This window comes from Macrobrachium rosenbergii, chromosome 18 (genome assembly GCF_040412425.1).
Source record: "Macrobrachium rosenbergii isolate ZJJX-2024 chromosome 18, ASM4041242v1, whole genome shotgun sequence".
In the NCBI taxonomy this organism is placed as follows: Eukaryota; Metazoa; Arthropoda; class Malacostraca; order Decapoda; family Palaemonidae; genus Macrobrachium; species Macrobrachium rosenbergii.
In genome coordinates this window covers 16,804,162-16,828,607 of record NC_089758.1, presented here as the reverse complement: position 1 = coordinate 16,828,607, position 24,446 = coordinate 16,804,162, and the positions used below count along the sequence as shown (strand labels likewise).

At 35.8% G+C, this 24,446-nt stretch overlaps 1 long non-coding RNA gene across 4 annotated transcripts; it reads left to right on the top strand.

The window, feature by feature from the left end:
- Window positions 1-2,843: 2,843 nt before the first annotated feature.
- On the top strand, window positions 2,844-10,339 carry LOC136848152 (uncharacterized). 4 transcript variants are annotated; one of them, XR_010855952.1, is made up of 6 exons: window positions 2,844-2,903; window positions 6,626-6,774; window positions 7,796-8,337; window positions 8,478-8,628; window positions 8,957-9,134; window positions 10,137-10,339. It is a non-coding gene; the product is annotated as an uncharacterized lncRNA (long non-coding RNA). The 4 variants fall into 4 exon arrangements; XR_010855951.1 differs by having other exon boundaries at window positions 2,850-2,957; window positions 7,796-8,124; XR_010855950.1 differs by having other exon boundaries at window positions 2,850-2,957.
- Window positions 10,340-24,446: the final 14,107 nt, after the last annotated feature.

Here is a 24,446-nt window from a genome sequence, read left to right as displayed (position 1 = left end):
ATAAATATTTGTATCATATCTTGTCAAATACCTTCGATATATCCATAAAACAAGATGATATGTGTTTCGCCTGTTGTGTTCAATAATTATGGCCACGTCAGTTCTATGTTTTGCCTTATATGCAAACTGATAATCTGAAGTAGGCAAGAATGCCTCCTATACCTTTGACAAAACCGTTGACAAACTACTGATACCACCATTCTTATCCTGAATGATAAGAACAATCATAACACTCAGCAACTCTTCAGGGAGACATGAGTGACCGAAACATCAATTAAAAAGTAAACTAAAAAAAAAAAACGCGTAAACAGGGTGGGCGTATATAAGGTGTTGAGCAGTTAACCCAAATGACCAGGACTGCTATTTGCATTTATTTCTTTAAATGCCGTTTTTACATCATCAACTGTGACCTCGGTATGACTACCTGCTTGGATAGGAGTATATTTAGGATGCGAATCATCATTAAATATAACCTTATATAGTGGCTGCGCCACAAGTCGCAAATACCATTATTTCCACCTACATTCTCGGCACATTCAGGTAGCTTAGGTCTAATGTTTTTCTTCTTATTAATTTCCTTCCACAGAATTCTTGAGTTCCTCTTTAAGTTACTCACAATCATCCTATTTACAATGTTTTCCTTTTGCCTTTTACAGTATTTCAAAGCCCACTTAAACCGTATATTGAACACGCCATTTCCCAAAAGATGGGACCGTAGCGTGGTTTACCGTTGTCCCTCCACCATTTGTAAAACTGTCTCTTGCCTCTCGGTGGTGGCCATCTATACCAATTCATTTCATCCAGGGACCTGCTCATAATTGGGGTTTCCCGTAATACACTCCTGATGACAATAAGGCTGTAATGATATTATATTATAATAATCACGTATTAATGATCAGTGTTCCGAATTTCGACACATGGATCTAGACATGAAAAGGATTCAAGTGGCAAGGATATACACATTAAAGATCGTTCTATTTTAGCAAAGTAGTCATTTTTATTAGGAACAGTGTAATTTATCGTATTATTAAATTCTAAAATTCTAAGGCTGTCATATGTGTTTGAGAAGACAAGTCTATGGAAACAAATAAGGCATCGTGGTCGGATTCAGTTAGGTTATGATTCACTTGAATCCGCTAAAACTTACCTGTCAGAGACTGGGACAAGCAACATGATCTAGCCACTGGGTGTTGCCGGTGGCATCACTCACCAAAATGAAAGTATCTCGTGACAGCAATTGCACATCAACTACAATATAATTCTATTCAGTGGAAAATTGAATAAGCTCTTCACGAAATCTTGATAGTGGATGGGCAGTGAAGTCACGAATAGTAATTACACAGTTATTAACGTGATCCTCCCTCAAACACTGTATCTTAGCTAAATAATCAACAATCTCTTTCACGGTTTCCCCATTATCAATTGAAAGGTAACAACAGATGATGTGGAAATACTGAGAATCAATTTTCACTTCAGAGCAAATTAACCTATCATCATTTGTTTCAAAGCAGGAAATATTCCCAGCAAGTTTTTTTTTCTTCTTCTTGAAAAGAAAAGCTACCCTACCAAAAGGTCTCCTAAGCAGCAGCCCTTGTGATAGGCCAAATGGTGATACTTATTACCTGTGTTGAAACTAGAAATGCAGTGATTATCAGGTAATGAAAATCATGCGAGTTGATGTATCAGCTTGTGAGGTTAATTCAGAGCTCCACGCTAATTTACGTCATATTACCTGGTTTAACACGTCGCTCTGAATCTTAAAAAGCTGTTGATAACTATTGAAATATGGGTTTCAGTTCATTTGTTTTTCATTTTGACAACAGTCACAGCTCCAAATTACGGTATCTAATCTATAGATCCTAAAAAAATCCTGTTGTTGCACAGGCAAACATGTCTCTTGTGAGCAAACTATGTCTGAAATTTCATCCAGCTTCCTCACACAATGAACAGTTATTTTATCGATCGGCATCTAAATGAAGAAATTCTCATGATGGTCTCATGCTACTATCCCCTATGCTGTAATTCATTACTGAGGTCAACAGAACCACTTTGGGTTTAAGGCACCTGAAGCATTCGAGATAAAACACGTTGAACTTTTCATTTCAAAATAAATTTCTCTTAAAAATAAAAAAATAAAAACTTGTCTTCTAAAATAAATGAACAAAATTAGGTGATGGTTCTGAATTTTCATACAACGTTTTAAAAAATTAAACATTGTGTTTATAGTGAGGCTTGATATCTTTTCGGTTTCAAGAAATACATACAGCGACTTTTAAATTGGAATCCTTTTCTTATATGATCCACAGAATTCGTACTTACAAATTTATTGTAAGATTAATATGTCGACTTTTTTCATATATATGATTAAAGAATATTACGTGACAGCTAGTGTGTTTTTTGGTAAATGGAAATCCATTCAATAAATAATTATCATATTTCAGTTTTTCCTTTTCCGTATATCACTTTTCCTTGGTCTTTTGATTGTTGTTTAATAATTATAACTATTAGCATACACCTAATCCACTAAGTGAAATCTAGCACAGTTAAGAAATGGATGTGTATCATGATAATTTCCAGGCCTTTTCATGAATATCCTTTAACTAAATAATGTAAAGACAGTTAGGGAACTGCAAACAAATACTTTTTCTTTTTTGCATGAAAATACTTTTAAGCAGTCGTAAACAATTTTTTAGTGTGTGATTGAATTTTTTTAAACTGGAATATTTTTCGTAAACAATGATCATAAAAACTGCACACAGATGGCGTTACTTGTCTCACAAGGAGAAGAGAGTAAAGAGTTCTTTCCTCCTTGGTTTCCCTTCTTCCTTGGAGTAGTGCATAAAGCTCATTCGGCGAGGAGCTTTCAGAAGGTCCACAACAGCTTGTGGGGCGTGGGGATTTAAGTACGTTTATTAATTGAAGTTTTAGTGCCTTTGTAATGTGTAGATGAACAAGAAGTGAGTAATAACGAACCGGTTTTCGATATGTGTTTTTTGTCTAGTGATGGGTTTTCTCTTACGGTTTTAAATTTTTGCCGGTGTTTCGCTGAAGGTCATAGTGGAAGCCATTTTTGAATATTGCAACTACTGGGGAATTTTTCGTTGCGCTCTAGGCCCAAATGTCTAAATTTTCATTTAGTATAAGGCTTGGTATATATGTGTATAACGAAAGACATGTGGGTGAGAATGCTTACCATCCGTCTTCAAAAACTTTTATGAGCCTAAACTACTATAGGCTGAAGTTTGAGAGTTTGAGTCCAATTAAATTATTTGAAATTTAAAGTTGTGGAGAGTTGTGCTTCAAGGGGTCTCCAGATTTTATACGTTGTTTCAAGTGGTCTCATATTCTATACGTTGTGCTTCAAGTGGTCTCATATTCTATACGTTGTGCGTCAAGTGGTCTCATATTCTATGCGTTGTGCGTCAAGTGGTCTCATATTCTATACGTTGTGCGTCAAGTGGTCTCATATTCTATACGTTGTGCGTCAAGTGGTCTCATATTCTATACGTTGTGCGTCAAGTGGCCTCATATTCTATACGTTGTGCGTCAAGTGGCCTCATATTCTATACGTTGTGCGTCAAGTGGTCTCATATTCTATACGTTGTGCGTCAAGTGGTCTCATATTCTATACGTTGTGCTTCAAGTGGTCTCATATTCTATACGTTGTGCTTCAAGTGGTCTCATATTCTATACGTTGTGCGTCAAGTGGTCTCATATTCTATACGTTGTGCGTCAAGTGGTCTCATATTCTATACGTTGTGCGTCAAGTGGTCTCATATTCTATACGTTGTGCGTCAAGTGGTCTCATATTCTATACGTTGTGCGTCAAGTGGTCTCATATTCTATACGTTGTGCGTCAAGTGGCCTCATATTCTATACGTTGTGCGTCAAGTGGTCTCATATTCTATACGTTGTGCGTCAAGTGGTCTCATATTCTGTACGTTGTGCGTCAAGTGGTCTCATATTCTATACGTTGTGCTTCAAGTGGTCTCATATTCTATACGTTGTGCTTCAAGTGGTCTCATATTCTATACGTTGTGCTTCAAGTGGTCTCATATTCTATACGTTGTGCTTCAAGTGGTCTCATATTCTATACGTTGTGCTTCAAGTGGTCTCATATTCTATACGTTGTGCTTCAAGTGGTCTCATATTCTATACGTTGTGCTTCAAGTGGTCTCATATTCTATACGTTGTGCTTCAAGTGGTCTCATATTCAATACGTTGTGCTTTAGGCAGCCTCAGATTTTAAATGTGGACCTGGAATATTTTTGAGTAATGCTTCCAGTAACTTACGGTGATTCTTAGTTTTGACTGATTGTAGACTGGAAAATTGTGGTGTGAGTGAACTGAAATTGATGCTGTACTGTTATTTGTCATTGTAATCAGAAGCTAATAGAACCCAAAGGTAAGATGGCCAGTTATGTTTTCAATAAGACACAAAGATTTCAGGTCAAAGGTTTGTTCTACTCGGCAGAATTCACATCAGATTTCAAAGATTTTTGTAACTTCGTACTTCGCTAGCAGTTGCTCAAGCTTTTGCACAATTTTGCTCTAACTTTAGGTGAGTTTGGTTTTTACTCGGTACCCCTACGTTCACAAGTTATTGCACTTGCCGGACGGGATATAAACCGTTCCAAACAGACGTACCCGTGCTCTGTCTTGTGAAGGTCGCGTATGGAAACCTTGTTGGGTGGACTTCAGGGGTTAATTACAGGTTAATTACATTCGACCCCACAAAACATTGTAAATAAGCAACCAAAATACTATAAGAAGCTGCCATTTTTCGCTTAATACCCGCCGTTTATCTATTACCTAGATCTACCCATCCTTGTTTCACCTGTGTTGGGTTTTCCCCTACCCGAAAATCTAGCTGCCCCACTATGGCCCCCCATTATTGTAGAATATAAAGGGGTCCAGTATCTCAGACTATATTTTCTACTGAAATGAATACCAAATACGAAAGCACACATTATACTGTATGAAAATATTTTCAACTGAAATGCAATTATATACGGTTTTAAGTAAAAATTTACAAACTTGACCCTGCTTGCACTTAAAATTTCCATCTGGAACTGTAGTCAACATATATTTGTATATGTAATGTTAATATTGTTAAGATATGAAGCACGATGTATCCTTGCATTTGCCACTCACATTTATGGCAACCTCTCCTAACCCCCATGCAGGCAAAACTTGGTTTTATTAAAGTCTGGATGCATCCCTCTTTGATTTATGGTATGGTTGGTTAGTCAGGTTGAGGCAGTCAAAGCTCCTGACACATTGGGTTAAGTAACCCTTGAATTATGGGAATTATAGGTTAGATTTGGTTGGGTGCATTCAGGCCCTTAATCAGATACCTGTTAAGAGTCATAGGTTTGTTGTGGTCAAGTTAATGTGGGAAAATGTAATGAAGCCAATTTCAGTGCTAATATAAACTATGGAATGTATGAATTGTGTAAATTTTTTGCCATGTTATTCAGGGTAATTTGTGCGCTTCCTTATGCTGTACCCCATTTTCTAAGGTTCGGATTCCACAATAAGCTGTAGTTCCCGTTGCTAGGTAACCAATTGGTTCTTAGCCACGTAAGAATAAATATAATCCTTCGGGCCAGCCCTAGGAGAGCTGTTAATCAGCTCAGTGGTCTGGTTAAACTAAGATAAACTTTTTTTTCTGAGTAACTTAATTTTTACAGTCGATGAATAGGGATTGTTTTTTTTATACTTCATGAACAGCGTTTTTTCTTTGATAGGTATTTTTACAGTCGATGAATGATTGATTTTTTATACTTTTTTTTTCTTTGATTTTTTATACTTTTTTTTTCTTTGATAGGTAATGTTTCTTCGACTTTGTTCTTCTTTACGTAGCGATATTTTAAGTGTTTCAAAGGTATTTTCTAGTTAAGATTTTTAAAGGTAGTAAAGTTGTGCACTAGAGTGAGGACATTGTTATTAGTGATGTTAGGAATTAGGTATTGGTGCTCTGCTTGATATTGAGTCATGATCAATGCATAAAACATTTTTCGAACTGAGGTTGATCACTTTCGGCACTACATTTTAAAATAAAAAAATTGCAACATATATATAAAGGTTGTCGTACTACACAGGAAATGCAGTAGTAGAACTTCTGCTCGGTATTTATGTGGTATTTGAAATTCTGTGAAGGTCTGATGCAGTAAATCTAGAAAATAGACGAAAGGAGTTTAACCTAGGTCAGTTACGTTATGGTAAGAGTTCTTGGTGGTGGAATTTGAATATGCATTTTTCATTAAATCTCCTTGCTGATTAGTCAGTTTTACCATTAGTTATAGGGACCAATATGGTACAGTAATAGATGGTTGAGAGAGTAAGCCTGCAGTACTTAGCTTGATCAGAACTTTTTTCATGTCTTAATATGACATGAATTGAATTTAGTTTATTTCAATTTTCAGAGCTTGACAAACCTTAATTGCCTTCTGTCAGTACTTTTGAAAGAATTATGGGGTTAGTGTTTGGATAGCATTTTAATTTTACACATAAACTGTTTCGTGAAGTAACTTGATGGGAAAAGACTTTTGTTGGTATATTGCCAGTTTAATCGAACTATTGAGTGGCTGACCACACAGTAACATTTGGTATTTTTTTGCAGATCAAGTGTGTCGACGTTTACTACTTTCCCAAAGACTTTAAATTGGAGTAGACTTCTGGCATAAGGACTAACGAAATTAACTAGAAGGAATCATCCTCATGGACAATGTGGGAGAAAAAACCGCCTGGATGAGGTTAGATTGCATGAAGGTGAGAGTTAATTATATAAAATTGTGGGTGACCATTGTGGGTGACCATCAGGAGTAGCGCACTGTAAACTAAATTAATCTTGTTAAAAATCTGGCTTGAATAGACTTGAAACCTGAAGCACAATGGGAGGTGCTGCTGCTAATCTAATTTAGAGCAATTCCGTGATATCAAAGGCAGCCATCGTGGAGGAAACTGTTCGATTTAAGATGCTGGATATATTCAATTAAGTACCCTTTGCTAGTCTGTAGGAATTGTTCGTACTAAATTCCAGAACTATGGTTAAAGCTATGAGAGGCCTATATGGAAATTGAATTGAGAATAACTGTAGAAACTGTTTTATCGCGAATGCTGGAATTAACATGCTGGCCGTATTGCAGCTGATGGCAGTTTTAAAGGTGAGATCTGGGCACACAACCTAGAACATCTACTAGAATCTTTAATTCCGTTGCTTCATAAGGCTATCTGCAAATTTGATTACTGACTGCTAAGTATAACATTTTAATTCATGGTTCCAGTTGTCGTTGATTGCAATTAACTTGATGCACTTTGTGCCAATATTGAGAATTTGATTTTAGATCAGTTTGTTTAGCAAGCGGAACTTAGGAGCTGCCTTTTGCTTAGTATTGTATCTTCATGTGAAAGAAATTTACTTCAAATTAGGAACTTGTTTGTAAAGTTGTTATAATGCTATGGTTGAGTGATTAACTGCTGTTTAGGGGGTTAATAAAAGGTATCATGTTCCTTTTTAAGCCAATCAGTATCTATGGAAACTTGTTAGTGGTGAGTTGATTTGAGTATGTGGTAGTTGCATGTCCTAATATACCATTTTCATTTATGCAAAAGCAGTGAAATTCGATAGGATAGGGTTTTCTAACATTGCAAGTTTCAGATGCCTCTTAACTTGTATGGTTTTATTTGTTGCTTGTGTCAGCGTGTACTTCTGAACTATCATGGCATTTTTTGTATGGTATAGATGGAAGTTGCTTAAAGATTTTTACTTGACATTTTCATTTCTTTGCAGGTGGATACTTCATTTATTGGCACCACCAAGTTTGTAGTTCTTCCTACTATCAAGGCAGAAAACAGGAAGGAGATCAGATTTCAACTCGCAAGCCTTAGAATTCTGAGAGGGGAAGAGAACCATGATCAGAGTGGGGGAGAACTGTCATGGGCAGGACCAGGATACTTTGCGGTTTCTGAGAGGAACTAGGAATTTCCATAATCTATTTTTTCAATTCAACTCTTACCTTACAGTCATAAGATTCTCAAAATTCCTTTGAGGCAATATGCTATTAGGGTGTACCAAGTGCCCACAACACTGACTTCATCTGAAGTTTTGTTTGGTCTATGGTAATAGTTGAAGCAAGTACTGCTTGATTTTAAATCTGCCAACGTTTGATAAATCTTAGTGTTTGGATTACTTAGTAATATTGAAAATAAATTAAAATTTAGCTTAATGATGTTAGTATATGGAAGAAAACCTTTAGTTTGCGAGGGCAATTTTTTAAAAAATCCTTTATATTAATGAAAAACTTGGCTTGAAGTTGGAATATGGAAGCTTACGTAAGTTCTTATGGATGGCTTTTAATCTTAATGAACTTAATGAAATTTTATGTATGAATGAAACCTTACATTATTTTGCATATTGCCAGATTAGGTTAAGTGGCTGACTACACTATAACGTTTGGTAACTTCATTTTCAGATTCATTTACAACAGCCTCGTACTCATTTCGATTCGAGTAGACTAATAGTATAAGGACCATCGAAACTTCTGGCTAGCTTAAAGAATAAGGGGAAGAACTTCGTGGACAATGCTAAGAGGAGGAACGAACCTCGAAGATAAACTTTTGAGGGTGAGAATATAATCTATAACAATACATGTGGTACTCCTTAATGGAAGAGTGCTGTATGCGATTAATAAAGCCCGGTGGCAGTTGTTACCATAAAAATCTTGTGTGCAGTTTGTGGAAACTTGAAGCAGACTAAGATGTAATTCTGCTAATCTATCGATTTTAAACTTTATTTTTGAGCTTGCATAATTTTCATAGTTTTTTGTGGCATTAAAGTTAGCTGACTTTAAATGAGCTGATGTTCAGTTTAGAAGGCTAAACATTAGTTTATCTTATGCCTTTTTGCTGGTTTGTAAGAATTGTGCATTAATGTCCATAATTTCTCTTCCAGGTGTGCATGTTGTGATTGCGGTTAAAGCAGTGTGTAAAACCTAATGGAAAATTGAACTGCCAATGGATTTTAAGCTATTCAAGCATCACAGTTGAAATTAAAAGTGGCATAAGAAATGAAGTAGTTGGCTGACTTCCAGCTAATGGCAGACATGGAGGAAGACTTGGCAATTTGAAAGGTGAGCAGAGCTTGAAGGTTAAATCTATTAGGAATATAGTACCCTTGACTTATTTCATGTTAATTGCCGTTTTGGTTGCTTAATCTAGTTAGGATTTAGTTTTCAGCATGTAAAGCATATTTTTCAATTATGGGTCCAGCATATTTTTTCAGTTATATGTGGGTCCAGCATATTTTTCAGTTAGCTGTGGGTCCAGTATATTTTTCAATTGACTATGGGTCCAGTATATATTTTTTTACGTTAAGCAATTTGAGCTTTTTCATTTAGATGCTTAGGTACTCACTCAGTATATTTTAAGGTAACTGTTTAGGCTTTCCGTAAATCTATCAAGATATACCTCCTGCAGCTTGAAGGTTACTAGTTTTCCCTAAATCTTTGATCATTTTCTATAAGGTAACTATTTTTACGTTAAGCAATTTGAGATTTTTCATTTAGATGCTTAGGTACTCAATCAGTATATTTTAGGTAACTGTTTATTTTAGGTAACTGTTTAGGCTTTCCGTAAATCTATCAAGATATACCTCCTGCAGCTTGAAGGTTACTTAGTTTTCCCTAAATCATTTATCATTTTCTATAAGGTAACTAGATTTTAAAGGTTTAGTAAGGAAGAGATAGTCATGTACAGGCGATAGTTTCTAGTTTCTCAATTTGATAGTTTGTTTCTGTTTGAAGTGGGAGTTCATTTATAAATTATTCTTTATAAATAACCATTTTTGTAATTTTTGTAAATGCTAAAAATTTTTTTGGTTGGTAGTTTTTCTATTGACGCAAAAGAACTTGTAAGGCAAGAAATAAATATAAGTTGATGCAGGTAGTTTTGCCTAGCTTAGATTTAATGAAATCTTTAAGGTGTTTAAACTTTAATTTATGCAGTTATTTGATGCACAATTAGAATAAAAAGTTAGTCAAACTTAGTTCAAACTACAGATGGTGGGTATTTTTGAGTACAACTTAAGTTGTGAAAACCAGCAATTAATTTCTCAATTTTGGCTTTCTTTCCAGGTGTGTAGAAAGAAAGCAACGCCATATGAGATGTATAAACAAGATGCTCATTCAAGATTATATTCCTGTGATGACGCCAGTATCTGATGTACACGCTCAAAGACGCCATACACAAGAGAAGTCTTAATTTTAAGACCTCGTTTCGGGTTTGTAGAGAAAAACGTATTTGATGTATTATACTGTGGTAAAATAAAGTATGGTGGTATACTTCCTCTTTTATTTAACTTTTCCGTTTGTACAATGCTGAAGATGTTTTAACAATAGCTACAGCGTTGCTGTTAACAGTTGAGTATATCGTGGTGTACACATGTCCTATATAACTGCAGTTTAATCTCACACCATACCGGTGCTCAAATGTCTTCCTTATGAACTAAATGGCATCTTCAGTTCAATATAGCCAGGTTCAATTTCAGTGATGCCCAAGTTGCTTGTCTTGTAAATTCAGGTAGATTTTATCTAAGAACTGCAACAGATTCGGTGTCAAGATCGCTGACGAACTTTAGCATCTAAACTTGACAGCACTGCCTTGAACTTTCACCAAATCAAGCAAACTTGACGCCTAATCAAGCAAACTTGACGCCTTTCTAATATTACTTCTGTGGTGTACGATACACAGGATTGCAAAGACAGAGTCCAGGCTCAAACTTCCATCACTTCAATGAGAAGGGCGCTGATAAGTTGCTTGTTTAACTTCTCACTGCGCTGTCAACTCGGTTGAGTTAGAGAATTATCGCCATTTGGGTCTTCGCTAAAACTTCCATCATTCCAGTATGAAAACGGCACTGACTAGGTGCTAGTTGTTGTTCAACTTCTCACAGTGCTGCAGATTCAGAAGTTACACGTACAGGCTCAAACTCCTAACTCAGTATCAAAGGTGCTGACCAGCTTATTCAAGTTCTCACGATGGTGTAGATCCAGGAAGTTACGTGACTACAATGACATGTAGGTCCTGGCTCAAACTCCCATCAGTTCAGAATCGAAAAGGCGTTGACCAGCTGCTTGTTTTTCAACTTCCCATGCTCCCAATCCAGGAGTGTGACAGTACTGCATCGGTATAAAAGAGTCCAGGCTCAAACTCCCATCAATTCAGTAATTACTAAGGCGCTGACCAGTTGATTGTTGTTCAACTTCTGAGCACCGTCAGAAGTCACAGAACTTCGACGCATGGGTCCTGCTTAAACTTCAAGATCTCAAAATCCTTTGACAAATTTTCTTGAGTATTGCAGTTCGTCATATCTTAAGGTGTAAATCTAAAAGAGCCGCACTCACAAGCTGCCGCACTCACAAGCTGCCGCACTCACAAGCTGCCGCACTCACAAGCTGCCGCACTCACAAGCTGCCGCACTCACAAGCTGCCGCACTCACAAGCTGCCGCACTCACAAGCTGCCGCACTCACAAGCTGCCGCACTCACAAGCTGCCGCACTCTCCCATACCAGTAGGCAAGGCTTCTTTGCCGAGTCCACAACGAACCCTGCTTTCCAAGTATCCATGGATTTAGGAGTTTCCATCTTGGTGCCTGAAAATATATAATACTTATAAGAACACAAAATACTGTCATCTAAAATTGAGTTAACCGAGTTTGTTATTCAATTCGAGTTAAGTTTGCTGTAACTGTCATCTAAAACTGAGTTAACCGAGTTTGTTATTCAATTCGAGTTAAGTTTGCTGTAACTTAACAGATTTTCGTGTCATCAATATATACGTCATCCATAATGTATCAACTATAACAGTTTTAATAAAAATTAGAATGAAATAAGCAATCTATGTAAACTATAAAGTAATAGCCTCCAGTCAATTTCAAGGTTCCAAGAGTCCCAGAATACCTAAAACACTTAATATTTATGTATTAACTAAAGTCACAGCCTCCACTCAAATTGATGGTTCCAGAACTCCTAAAACTTGTTACCGCAATCTTGACAACTAAGTCAGGTTGATTCAAATAGAGAAAATAAATTTTAACTGCCTAAAACGTCCATTTGCTTAAAGAGTTTCATAACTTACAAAACTTGAGCAATAAAGTGGAACAAAGTGGACGCAATGTACATTTCAGAAAATTAAAGACAATTATGAAATTGAAAAGAAACTAATTGTACTGAATATTATAGCTACATGTTTTCATGCCTACACTATAAAGAATTCACCACTCCTTTGTTTTCCTCCAATATCCTCTAAAACCAGGATAAAGTGCTTTTAACTCAACTTTTGGAGTATTGAAAGTAAATTAATACAACAAAATTGAGCAATATAGAATTTTAAAATCTGTATGGAATGGAAAAAAAGTTCTTAAAAGTCCAAGCGAAGGGACCTATGAGGTCATTCTGCGCTGTAAGGGGAATTTAGAACAAAAGGTTACAAAGGTACAACAGGAGGAAAACCTCAAAACATTTTCACTATGAAACAGTTGTTAGGAGAGGATGGATAGCAAGATGGAAGAAATATACGAACGAGGTACAGTAAAATGAATGAAAGGTGTTGCAGTTAGGGGCTGAAGGGACGTTGCAAAGAACCTTTAGTAACGCCTACAGTGCACCCCGTCAGGTGAGCTGACGGCACTACGCCCTTACGGGGTACAACTGCAATGACATTCAAGAGGTTATTTAACATGCCAGCCTGTCAGTACGAGTAAACAATTATAAGCTAAGCTTTAGAGCATCTCATGCATTTACTGCCCTGCGCTACGCTGTCAACCTTTTAATATCAGTGACAATGATAACTAGTTTTATATTACCACCTCCATATCTCATAGGATGTGTAACTAAATAGTCCTATATTACCGCCATATCTCACAGGATGTGTAACTAAATTGTCCTATGAATAGATATTCTAAAATCCTCAGCTACAGTGGCTGTTGTGTTTTTGCTTTCTCATTCAGTGCCAGTTTATCCAGGTACAAAATGAAATGCGTTTTAAGTTCAACCTTCAACATTAATGACCAACGTTTTAAAATGGAGTCCCGTGTACTAAACCTAGTGTGTGGGTTATTTGAAGTAACCATTTATTGTTCAGATATAAAAAGCATCAGTCAAGCAAGCAGTGCCATGTCAATTTAATATTGCATTTTGAACAAATGTTTTACTCTGGTAACTAGGAATGATCCACGAACAATCTTGAGTTCTGTTTATATACTCTGAAGTAGCTTGAATCATTTGTAGACAGAATCGCCACTGAATGTCAACATTTGCTTCTATGAAGTCACAAAAAACAATGCCAATCCATCATGCAGGACATCAGTTATGTTTAAATGTTCATAAACAACTCTTTTAGATTAGTGATAATTGTTTTCTACTCATTTCAAAACCTTCCTAAGCAGTATCAATCATTATTACACTGGACAAATGGCCTAATCAATCAAGCTATAAGCTCAAAAAAAAAAAAGCATTCAGTGAACCAACTTGAATTCTTACATAAACTATTCCTGTTAATTATTTCATTATACTGAGCCATCTAAATACTAAACTTACTAACACTACCAAGACAAAAGATTCCTTTCCATCATTATAACATTTCAATAGACTGCTTTATGGCATATTTTTAGGCCACAATGGTAACTAACCTAAGGTAATAAAACCCTAATACAGCTAGCCCTACCAGGGATGAAGCCTAACTGTAGCTTCTATACACACACAAGCTTCGTGATTTGCCCAGTGACATTAAGGCCTTTCATGGCTAGTATTCAAATAAGATCATTGCGTTCAGACAAAACTACAAACCACCACATGCATCCCCATTCGATAGAACAAGCAACTAAAGAGGAACTGCGAGCTGTTCAATGCCTTACATAAAAAAAAAATGCTTACTCGTATACCAGGTAAATTTTTAAAATCCGTTCACAAAATTTAGGACTAATGAAGGTAACGCATGAATAACCTAGTTTGTCCTTATCTTTTGAATTAAAAACTAACATCTGACACTGCTTGCTGAAATTAGCGGTAAGTAAAGTGAAGTCAAACGTTTGATGCTTATATAATTGGGAAACTGCTCTAAAAGCATTGAACTCAAAAGCACAAATTTTATTATTCACAATGGTTTTTGCATCGTTACTGTCAAGATCCGTGTTTGATATCAAAATATCTGGTTAATAAAAACAACAACTGCTTATGAGAGATCTAAACCTTAGTATTTTAGTAGCTGTTAAAATCCACAAAGCCGTTTGCAGCTTTAGTTTACAGCGCACAATATACCTAGATGAGAATAACACCAGCTATACCAAGGTAACTATTTACGATTCCACCTTCTGTATGTAATATCCAATACAATTAAAATTAATTTTTGGGGTAAAAACTAAAAAAATAATAAAGTTTTACCTGTACGGTTCTACACCAAATATGAGCTCAAATTAATTCTTACTCAAATATGTGATGAGTGTTTCACATTCAACTTCATTTTACTATGGCTGAAATTACCATAATTTAAGATCAGAAAACTTAAAACTGACATTACTATGATTTGCGAGAGTATAATCTTCCATGTGGTTCTTGTAACGACTATATATTGCAGCACTGGCTTTTCCACTGGTAGGACTAGATTTCGTAAAAATCACCCGTTTCAAAAATTGTACTATTGAGGAACTATGTGCACACCTTTAGTCACGCCAGTTTATTTTACTGTGATCGGCATAACCTTAACATAATCAAGTCCGTGTTTTAAGGATATGTTAAATTATGTTCTAGAAGGTTGACGTTTCCCTGTTTTCTTTACAATTAAGAACCATCTTTGTTAGACATTGCCTATTTAAGATTCTGGAAAACCTTTTCTAATGTATTTGAAACACCTAAAAGCTTACACGTGTTAATCACTTTACAAGCCATTTTATCAAGTCACCAGATTTCTGACCACGGTAATGCACTCTGTGGCTACCTAGACTTAATGATAGGAAGAAATTTCGTTAGTTTAACGAAATTAATGCAGAGTAGACTGGTCTTAAGTCATGATTTCATCATTACAATCATTACAAGAGTGCATTTAACTACCGGGATGCAGTCATTACAAGAGTGCATTTAATTAGGCTGATGCAGTCATTACAAGAGTGCATTTAATTAGGCTGATGCAGTCATTACAAGAGTGCATTTAATTACCGATGCAGTCATTACAAGAGTGCATTTAATTACCGATGCAGTCAATGCAAAAAATGCAATTAAATGCAAGAAGGCAACTTAAAAATTTGTGCGCAGTATCTCATTCGGGAAGTTCCTTACGAGTGGATCAGATTAGTATTGAAAAATAATAAATATTACTTCTGTACGAACTTTCATGCCAGGCTTTCAAAGAATATAAAGTTCGAGATATACTAGCTATTTGGTCAAAGGCAGTTTACAGTTTTCAGAGGGGTTTTCCCTCTTGAGTTTGACAATATTCTAGAACCAATACGAATTGCTTGGGGAAAATGGAAAAAGTTTTATTGCTTTATCGGTGTATAGCAATTTATGAGTTATATTTCCGACCTGTTTCCCTTAACATTTTCCCACTCGCAGTTTTACAAAATACATTACCAGTTAAAAAACAGGGATATAACAACGGCGTAAACCTAAGTGACAATGAACATTATCGTTAATGGGCAACAATAAAGCATCCAAAAATTACACGATGCAAATTACATTTAAAGACATTTCGAACATTTCGCAGAACTTTAAGCACCAAACAGTTTTCCTTTAATTTGTTAACTTCATTTCTGTATTTCGCATTACCTTCTGTTACTGCTTTCAAATGAACACTTCGTTGGAAGCTTTAATTGCATGTCAGTGGCCTCTGGGTTTGTTCCATATGAATAGGGTTCATGTTCTGAATAATTTAAAGCTAAATATTCAACAAATATTGTCCCGCATCTGTGTACTCTCAACCCAAAGCTTACTTTCCTATCTGTCCTTACTTTCCAACTTAATGCCAGATAAAATATTCTGAAAATATTTCTGAAAGCAACCTAGATGCACAGTTCAATGGTTTGTCCGCAGCCTTATTGCTCATACAGTATCTAAAAGTTAGAGTTTTCTGAATTACCTTGTACCTGTATATATACGCCTGATCATCCCTACAAAGTTAAGTTTGGGAGAATTCTACTTATCATTTAATGCTGACGAAACTTTCGAGATGCACCAAGGGAGATAATTAAGCACGAGATATTAAATTCTAGTAAAAAATAAAAACTGTACATTAGTTCCATCAATAAGCAAGACTGATACTAAAATGGCTTTATGCCTGCACGATATTTTACCTTTTGGACAGTTTATGATAAATGATTATATTCGATTAAATGAAAAAAAATTCTGTAAATACCTGGCAAATTACAGTATACATTAAGGCTTTACTAAACTTAATGAATCGGGTTTTAACGGACGGCAGTTTAACCCAAACATGGCCTGCAGATACAAGAAAATTTCCTAACCATCGAGACACACGGTTCAGATCCTAAGAATACCTTTAATTTCATGGTTACAACGTCAACGCAAAAATCCTCACTAGTCTTTCTTGCCACGTTCTAATAACCCTCCAAAAAAACCGCTTATAGCAACGAGTAATTTTTAAGGTTCATTTTCACACAGAATGGACAGTGGCTGAAACTTACTTTATTCACTTCGTTAATAAATGAAATTACCTCTATGGTAACGTTAACTAGGTATACAATATATTTTAATATTTTACAAAAAAAATCGCATACAACTTGCGGTATCATAACTTCTCGTTGATTGCGATACTATGGAAACAGATCAAGATGTTTAAAATGTAAGTGTAGGTTACAGAAATTTTTCCTGGATTCAGAAGCCTATGCCCTAAATCACTTTTAATGGTTGGCGTGACTGAGATCATTAAATTATCTATCCGTACGTAAAGTGCCGGTAGAATATACCATTGCACTGTGAAAAACTGTTCCATAGCAAATTTCTCCTTGAAAGTTGAATGACTAAAATAAGGAAGAAAACTTTCAAAAAGGACGATTAACGGTAAATGTAAGGGGAGAATTTGAGAAATTTACCGTCCTTTATAATTTTTACTTTCATCCCCGTGGGGCTGCCGGCTGGCTGGTACTGAACAGAGCTTCCGCCATATTTAGCGCCTCGTGGATGAACGGAAGAAAAAAAAAAGCAAATTTCTCATTACCTCTTTCAAATTATCTCACCTGTACCGTATTATATACACCATTTTATATTTCTTAGGTAAAAATTTGTATTAAATAGTATCTTCGTGCTTACATTTACCGAATTAACAGCATGCGAATGCAAAGGCTGCATCAATAAATTAGCGATTCGTATTCCAATTAAGCAACTTATAACTGCGGTATTTTCTCAATGTATAATTTTGTAATTTGATGTCCAGCAGACTATCAACAGCAATTTCACAAATGCGAGTCCGCTTCCCTAAAAGGAATTTTCTGTTACGGCCAAAAGTAAAATGACCTTAACTAGCGCCTCACGTAACAAACTTTGGGAAATTCTTGTCAAATTCTAGTTTCAGTAAAAAGTCTAGGTCACATTCACTTCCTACGCTATTCACCCCTAACGTAGACATCAAAGATTCATGATGTTTTAGTCACAAAACACTAACCTACAGTAAAAGGAATTTCCCTGCCCGATGCCACCTAAACTAAACACGGTCGAGGGAAACATAGAATATTAAGTTTTGCTTTCCGTAATTCTGGTAGATACTCGAAACTTAGCCAGTCATAATTTACAATCGATTCTGTAACACCTCAAGTCTTTTACCCTATCTTCTGATAATAAAATCATAAAGCTCAAAACCTTAAACATTACCTTTCTTCTATAAAGTTCCATCACAATGCCATCAGTAGAAACACACACACACACAGTGAAATCAGAAAAACAAATGGCTGCCGAGTGCCCTGCAATCGCTTCTTGCCACTTCAGGCAGACCGTCACAAACTGGCTTCTACCAATCATAACGTTCCGTTTAATTTTCTAGGACAAAGGAGGAGAAAATGGCTTCTGATTGGCTGAGAGCTGAAGGACCCTTCACAAATACAACGAATTTTACCATGACGACATGTCAGCCCGCAGACCTTTCAGAGACATCTGGTGTTAAGTGACTTTTCATTAATGTAGAGGAAACGAACTTATAAAGCAATCTGATTAGTCATAATATTATTAAGCGGGTGGTACATTATGACCAGCCAATAATTTGATGTCGAGATGTCAGTAAAATAAGTGGGAACACTAATTCATCATTATCTGGGTATTTAATATTGAATTTTCAAAATGTCAACTACATTCAAGATTTTGTTCAAAAATGAAAAATATAGATTATCATTTTTTAATGAATAACCTGTCCTTCCAGGGGGATGTCTATGTGTCTCAAAACAATTTTTATAATTTTTTTTATAGAAAATGAGCATGGGCAACGATTTAAATTTTTATTTATGACTCGTGACACTGAAGCCAAATTTCGGAGGCCAAATTTCGGACGAGTTAGAAATCGTGCGTGCGAATATATGGAAGACTAAAAAATACTCGTAGTTGCACGAACCTTGTAATGAAGAAACAAATCTACAATTATGAATGGGTACAAATATTTTAAAATAATTCTAAATAGAGAGCTTACGGGAATCTGTTGTACCTGTGGATTTATGTCTCTACATGAAAGATGCAAAACTACATTGATGTAAAAGAGACTCATTACATTTTAAGTTTCCAGATTGATTTTGAAGCGAGACTTTCTGAAGATCAATCTTAGGGGCCACTTAAGCAAGAGCCCGTGCTGACATAAGGCAGACTTAAATTTAAACCAACCACCAACCAACAGAAGGAAATCAAAGAAAGCATCTATGTTGCATTTCCTTTGCTAAGAATACATCACTGAATATCCTTACCGACAAATATGAGTATCATCATATATTCTCCGTTGGCGGTTCATGCCTTGAGGTCCACACTAGCCCACTAAGTCACTTTAGCACCTTGCCATCACTCACGAACTGCTCTTATGCAAGGGGCCACGTAGCCTTTATCTGTACTAGCCAAAATTCCCTTTGGAATTCTCTCTCTACCATTTCTTATGTGTGACCTAATGTAATATGAAAAATACTGGTGATATTCAGCAAAATAAAAATAAAAAAATCTAGAAGCATACACTGATACTGTAAGTGAGCAAGACTTTACAGACACATAACTGGGTTGAAGTTTTCTACATAATTTCATGGTATAATATATTACCGTTCATCAGCAGCTTAATCTTCATGAACCGTGCATTTAATGGATTGAGAAGCTGAGTTACCAAGAAGTGAAAATACGCAAGATTTTTCTTCTAAGATATGGTAAAACATATGTTTTTGGAAGGAAATTTATATTTTCCAATAAACAAATTTGAACTGAAATGTGACAATTTTGATCTTATCATTTAGCCCTCTCTACTATGCAGAGGAGAGCGTAGTTAAAAATCGGTTCTGTGTAGGTAAAAGACTGTTTTTGAGTTCAGGTATAGTCTATTATGGTAAAACCCTCCTCTCTGTTGGTTAGGCATACCTTCTACATCTTTTAATACATTGCCACGCATGACGACAATCTTCAAACCAGGCCCCGTGATACCATAAACCATCTTAATCTAAACCAACAACCAGCCGATAAACACAGAATATATGCGGATATTCAATTTCCATGACTTAGCGATACAAGAGTCAACACAGCGCGTGTTTGTAACACCCATTACATAAGTTACCCACGCCAGCCTACTGAGCTTATGAACGTTTATAACCAAAGAAAACGGGAAATATGACGTCTTAGACATACCATACAGCATTGAATTGAATTGAATTGAATTGAACTGAATATGGAACAGGTCAAAGGCCAAGCGCTGGGACCTATACGGTTATTCAGCGCAATTAAGGAAATTGACAGTAAAAGGTTTGAAAGGATAACAGGAGGAAAACCTCGCAGTTGCACTATGAATCAATTGTTAGGAGAGGGTGGAAAGGAAGATGGAAGAAAGAGAATATGCAAGTAGCTACAGTAAAAGGAACGAAAGGGGTTGCGGCTAGGGGCCGAAGGCCCGCAGCAAAAAACCCTAAGTAATGCCTACAGTGCACCGCATGAGGTACACTGACGGCACTATTTCGTCCACAAAACAAATGGTTTAATTATAAGGATTACAACTTACCGCATTACGTGACATGGCGATACAAGCCAAAGAGTTAATGCAGAAGAACTGGCGCGAAAGTTTCATCCAGACTACAAGAATCAACTAATCATTTAACTATTGAAATTATCTAATTCATTTTTTCTTCATTTTGTGAATAAAGGAAACTGCGTCGCAGACAAGTGGTACTGAAAACTGTGTTGCTATATTGTAGTCATATTCATGTATTATATTGAAAAACCATACAATAAACAAACAAATATTCACTTTATTCCTTAATAGCAGAACTTCACTGAACACTTCACGACAATTTAGTTAAATAAAAATGGGTAATGGGTAATGGGTCAAAGGCGTGAGAACCCGAGATAACTACACTATTTAGGCTGCGCTTACTGAAAATACGGTAGAGTAATAATCAATACAGTATGCTGAATTTTGATACAGAGTGCACGATTCTCTATATGTCTGTTGTTATGCAATATATGGAATTCCATCTTCCTAATAATAATGTTATAATGTCATACCTCAACACAAACACATACCCCCCCCACACACACACACACACACATATATATATATATATATTTATATATATATACACACACATATATATATATATATATACTATATATATATATATATATATATATATATATATATATATATATATATATATATATATATATATATATATATATATATATATATATATATATATATATATATATATATATATATAATATATATATATATATACTCGTATATGTAAGCGAAACAACACTGTCCAAAATTACGGCAATAAAAAAAAATGGTCTAGATATAATGAACCGGCAAGTGGGACGTTGTACAGTATATTGTTCCGGAGATAGATCAAGAGAGGCTTGCTCTTGCTGGTACTGGAGTCACTGAACGACCGTAAATATAAACGTGGAATTCATAACACTGATGCACATGGTATTTCAATATGTATACGAGTACACGCAACACACATCTATCCATCTACCTATATATATATGTGTACACACACACACTATATATATATATATATATATATATATATATATATATATATATATATATATATGTATATATATATATATAGACATAGGTAAATTTAATTAACATGGCTATGATGCGTGATTCCTCATGGATGTATTAACACCTCTCTTTAAATTATGAGTATCAGTACTTACAATACTAAGTGAATAATATCTCCTTAGCTCTAGACTATTGTAAACAAAAGACCTCTGGTGTTATAATTAGCGAGCTAAGCAGCTGGCACTTAATCTACAGGGTACAGGCACGTACTTCGGCAGTAGACGCACCTTGTTGATATTGATAATCTACTAAAGAAAGCAAATTATTAACAACTATGAGGTTACTGGATAAACTTCAAATTGTAATTCATAGGCACAACAGTCAGTGAGTGACTAAACTACAATGTCTGAATAACAAAAGTAAACTTTTGATAACAATTCAAGTGTTTGTGACTTCCCTCCCGTGCTACATATAACAATTAAGTCTTAAGCGCAACTATGAAAGTTTTCCAATCGACTCAATCAATTCATATTAAGCTCCTCGATTAACGAGGGGTATAATGGACTAGAATAGATATTTACTTATATTTCCTCAATTATTTCAGTATTAACACGCATGGGCTATTATTAGTATGTACTGTTTGGTCTATTAGTATGCTTGTTGTCCAGTAAGTACAGTAACTAAAGAAAGTTCATAGCATGATGTATTTGTTTACTTACTTATAGATTAGACTTGCCGTCCATTTACCGAACAACGCTACTTTCTCTAATATGCAATTTGCTGCGAGGTATATAGTTATTTTCTCTTTGAAAAGTTTTTTGCAGATATCCCAAACGGGGTACGATTTCTCTCTCCCTCTCCCTCTCTCTCCCCTTCTCTCAAAAACTGTTTGTCTACTTATTTTCTTTTACTGCCTGTAATTTTCCTCGTTCTTTTATTATCCTATATTAAAGTGGCCCATTCCCCGAGATTATTTTCCCATTGGGAAACGGAGCACGGGATCGCCCAAAAACGTTTTTGTTGCTATTCAGTCGTTAAGAGCAGACGTCTATACTCATTTCATTTCAAGATAGGATTCTGGCCACGCCCCTCGATGGCGTATCTGCCAGATGTTTCCAGACATGGTATTAGAAGCCGGTATAATGTCTAATCTTTTTGATGGTCAAGTGAGTGTTACACAGTCAGGGATCAAAGCCATAGTTGTAATTAAAGAAAAGGTTTATACTAAATTTATGTGATCGTTATATTCTTCCATTAAAAGTAAATGTTGTATCATCACCTGTTACAAAGCACAGGATTACTTATAAAACTCACCCGTTTACTAGGATTTTAACGTCATAACTTTGAATATAATTCATATTACATGATGGTCATTGCGGTGAAAATTAACCGATCAGGTGAAAAAATAACTATCGGACGAAAAAGAAAAACACACACACACACAAACACAAAAAAGAAAAACACCAGAGCAAATGTAAAATCTAAAACTCTTCAGGTAAAATAATGGGAATATTTCAGATACAAAATATGTCGCAAAATATGGACAGCGCGGGGGTCAGTAATAAGTATTAAGGGGCGGAGGGGTTTGGGGGGGGAAGGTGGGGGGAATGCAAGAGTAAGAGGTCCCATGGGGCAGGTCAATGAAAAGGAAAGGTTAATTGCAGGTTGTCGCTAAGAGGCACCATATCAACGTTGGCCATCAGGTGGCCAATTCAAGTGTCTCATATTTTTTAGGGCGGGTCACGGGAACATCAACTTCACTAAACCCTCTTTTCGATGATCGTGGATTTATTCATATTTTTTTATGCTTATTGCTGTTATAATTTTCCTAGTAAGATATTTATATACCTGGATAAAAGTTAGGAAAACCTATCTTTTTCAACAACTTGAACGTTGGCAGATTTAGGTCTTAGAGGTTTTATGATTTTATTTTTATCTATGATATGTACTTTTTTTGATCTGCTAACAGTTTATAGCACTTATGGTGTGTTGTTTTATGATATAATGTGTTCGTATGTGTATGTGTGTGTATGTGTAAATGGTTGCAAAATAAAAAAAGCTAATTTTACTAAATACAACATAGACAGCATAAATTATTTAAGTCTTCCAGATAAATAGGCACCATATAAATAGCAAAGCGGTACCAAACTAGGAAAATCATAAAAGCAGCAGTCATCAGCAAAACTAACAATTTGAATTCATCTGTGGTCAGTGAAAAGTGGATTCAGTGGATGAGTTGATTGACTGTCGAACCAATCAACCAATCATCCTCTAGTTCCTAGAATTAAATTTTAATCAGAGCGGGAGATGGAAGGTAGGCTACCATTCCTAGATATACATATAATGACAGATGGCAGTAAATATAATTTGGCAGTGTACAGGACGCCGGCATTCTCAGTCACATGTACTCGATTTTCTGGGTTGCATCGACGGCTATGTAAAATTAGAAGTGGCCTGTTACAGTTTCCCAAGGATCCTCCTAATTTGGACTCAGAATTTCATTTCCTCGGAATTCATTCTAATCCACTGACACCTATCTCAAGTATTGTACCCATAACTTGTAAATGAGGAGGGAATTAATTAGGTTAATAAAGTTTGCTATACAGGCAGCACCGCAGATAATCGCCCCAACTTTCGCAATGATATATTGTTACCACATGGACTGGAATGGAAAATAAAATTTAGGCCTATGTCCAAGCACTGGGACCTATGAGATCATTCTGCGCTGAAAGGAAATTGACAGTAAAAAGGGGTTAAAGGTGTAACAGGAAGAAAACCTCGCAGTTGCACTATGAAGCAATTGTTAGGATAGGGTGGACAGTAAGACGGAAGAAAGGGAATATAAAAGGAGGTTCAGTTAAAGGAATAAAAGGACTTGCAGCAGGGGCAGAAGGGACACTGCGAAGAACCTCAAGTAATGCCTACAGTGCACCTTGTGAGGTGCACTGATGGTACTACCCCCTACGGAGGTTACCGCGTGTACATGGTGCATAAAAATATCCCAGCTCCAAAAAAAAAATCCATTCATTTTCAACTATCCAAAAATTAACGGAACTTCTTTCGTCAACGTATACCAAAATAAGATGGATTTTTTTTTTCAACACCTGCTGACGGCATTCCAAAAAAAAAAAAAAAAAAATTGTGATAAATCAGTGTCGAACAAACTGACCTTTTCTTGTCCCAAAGTTGACTGGAG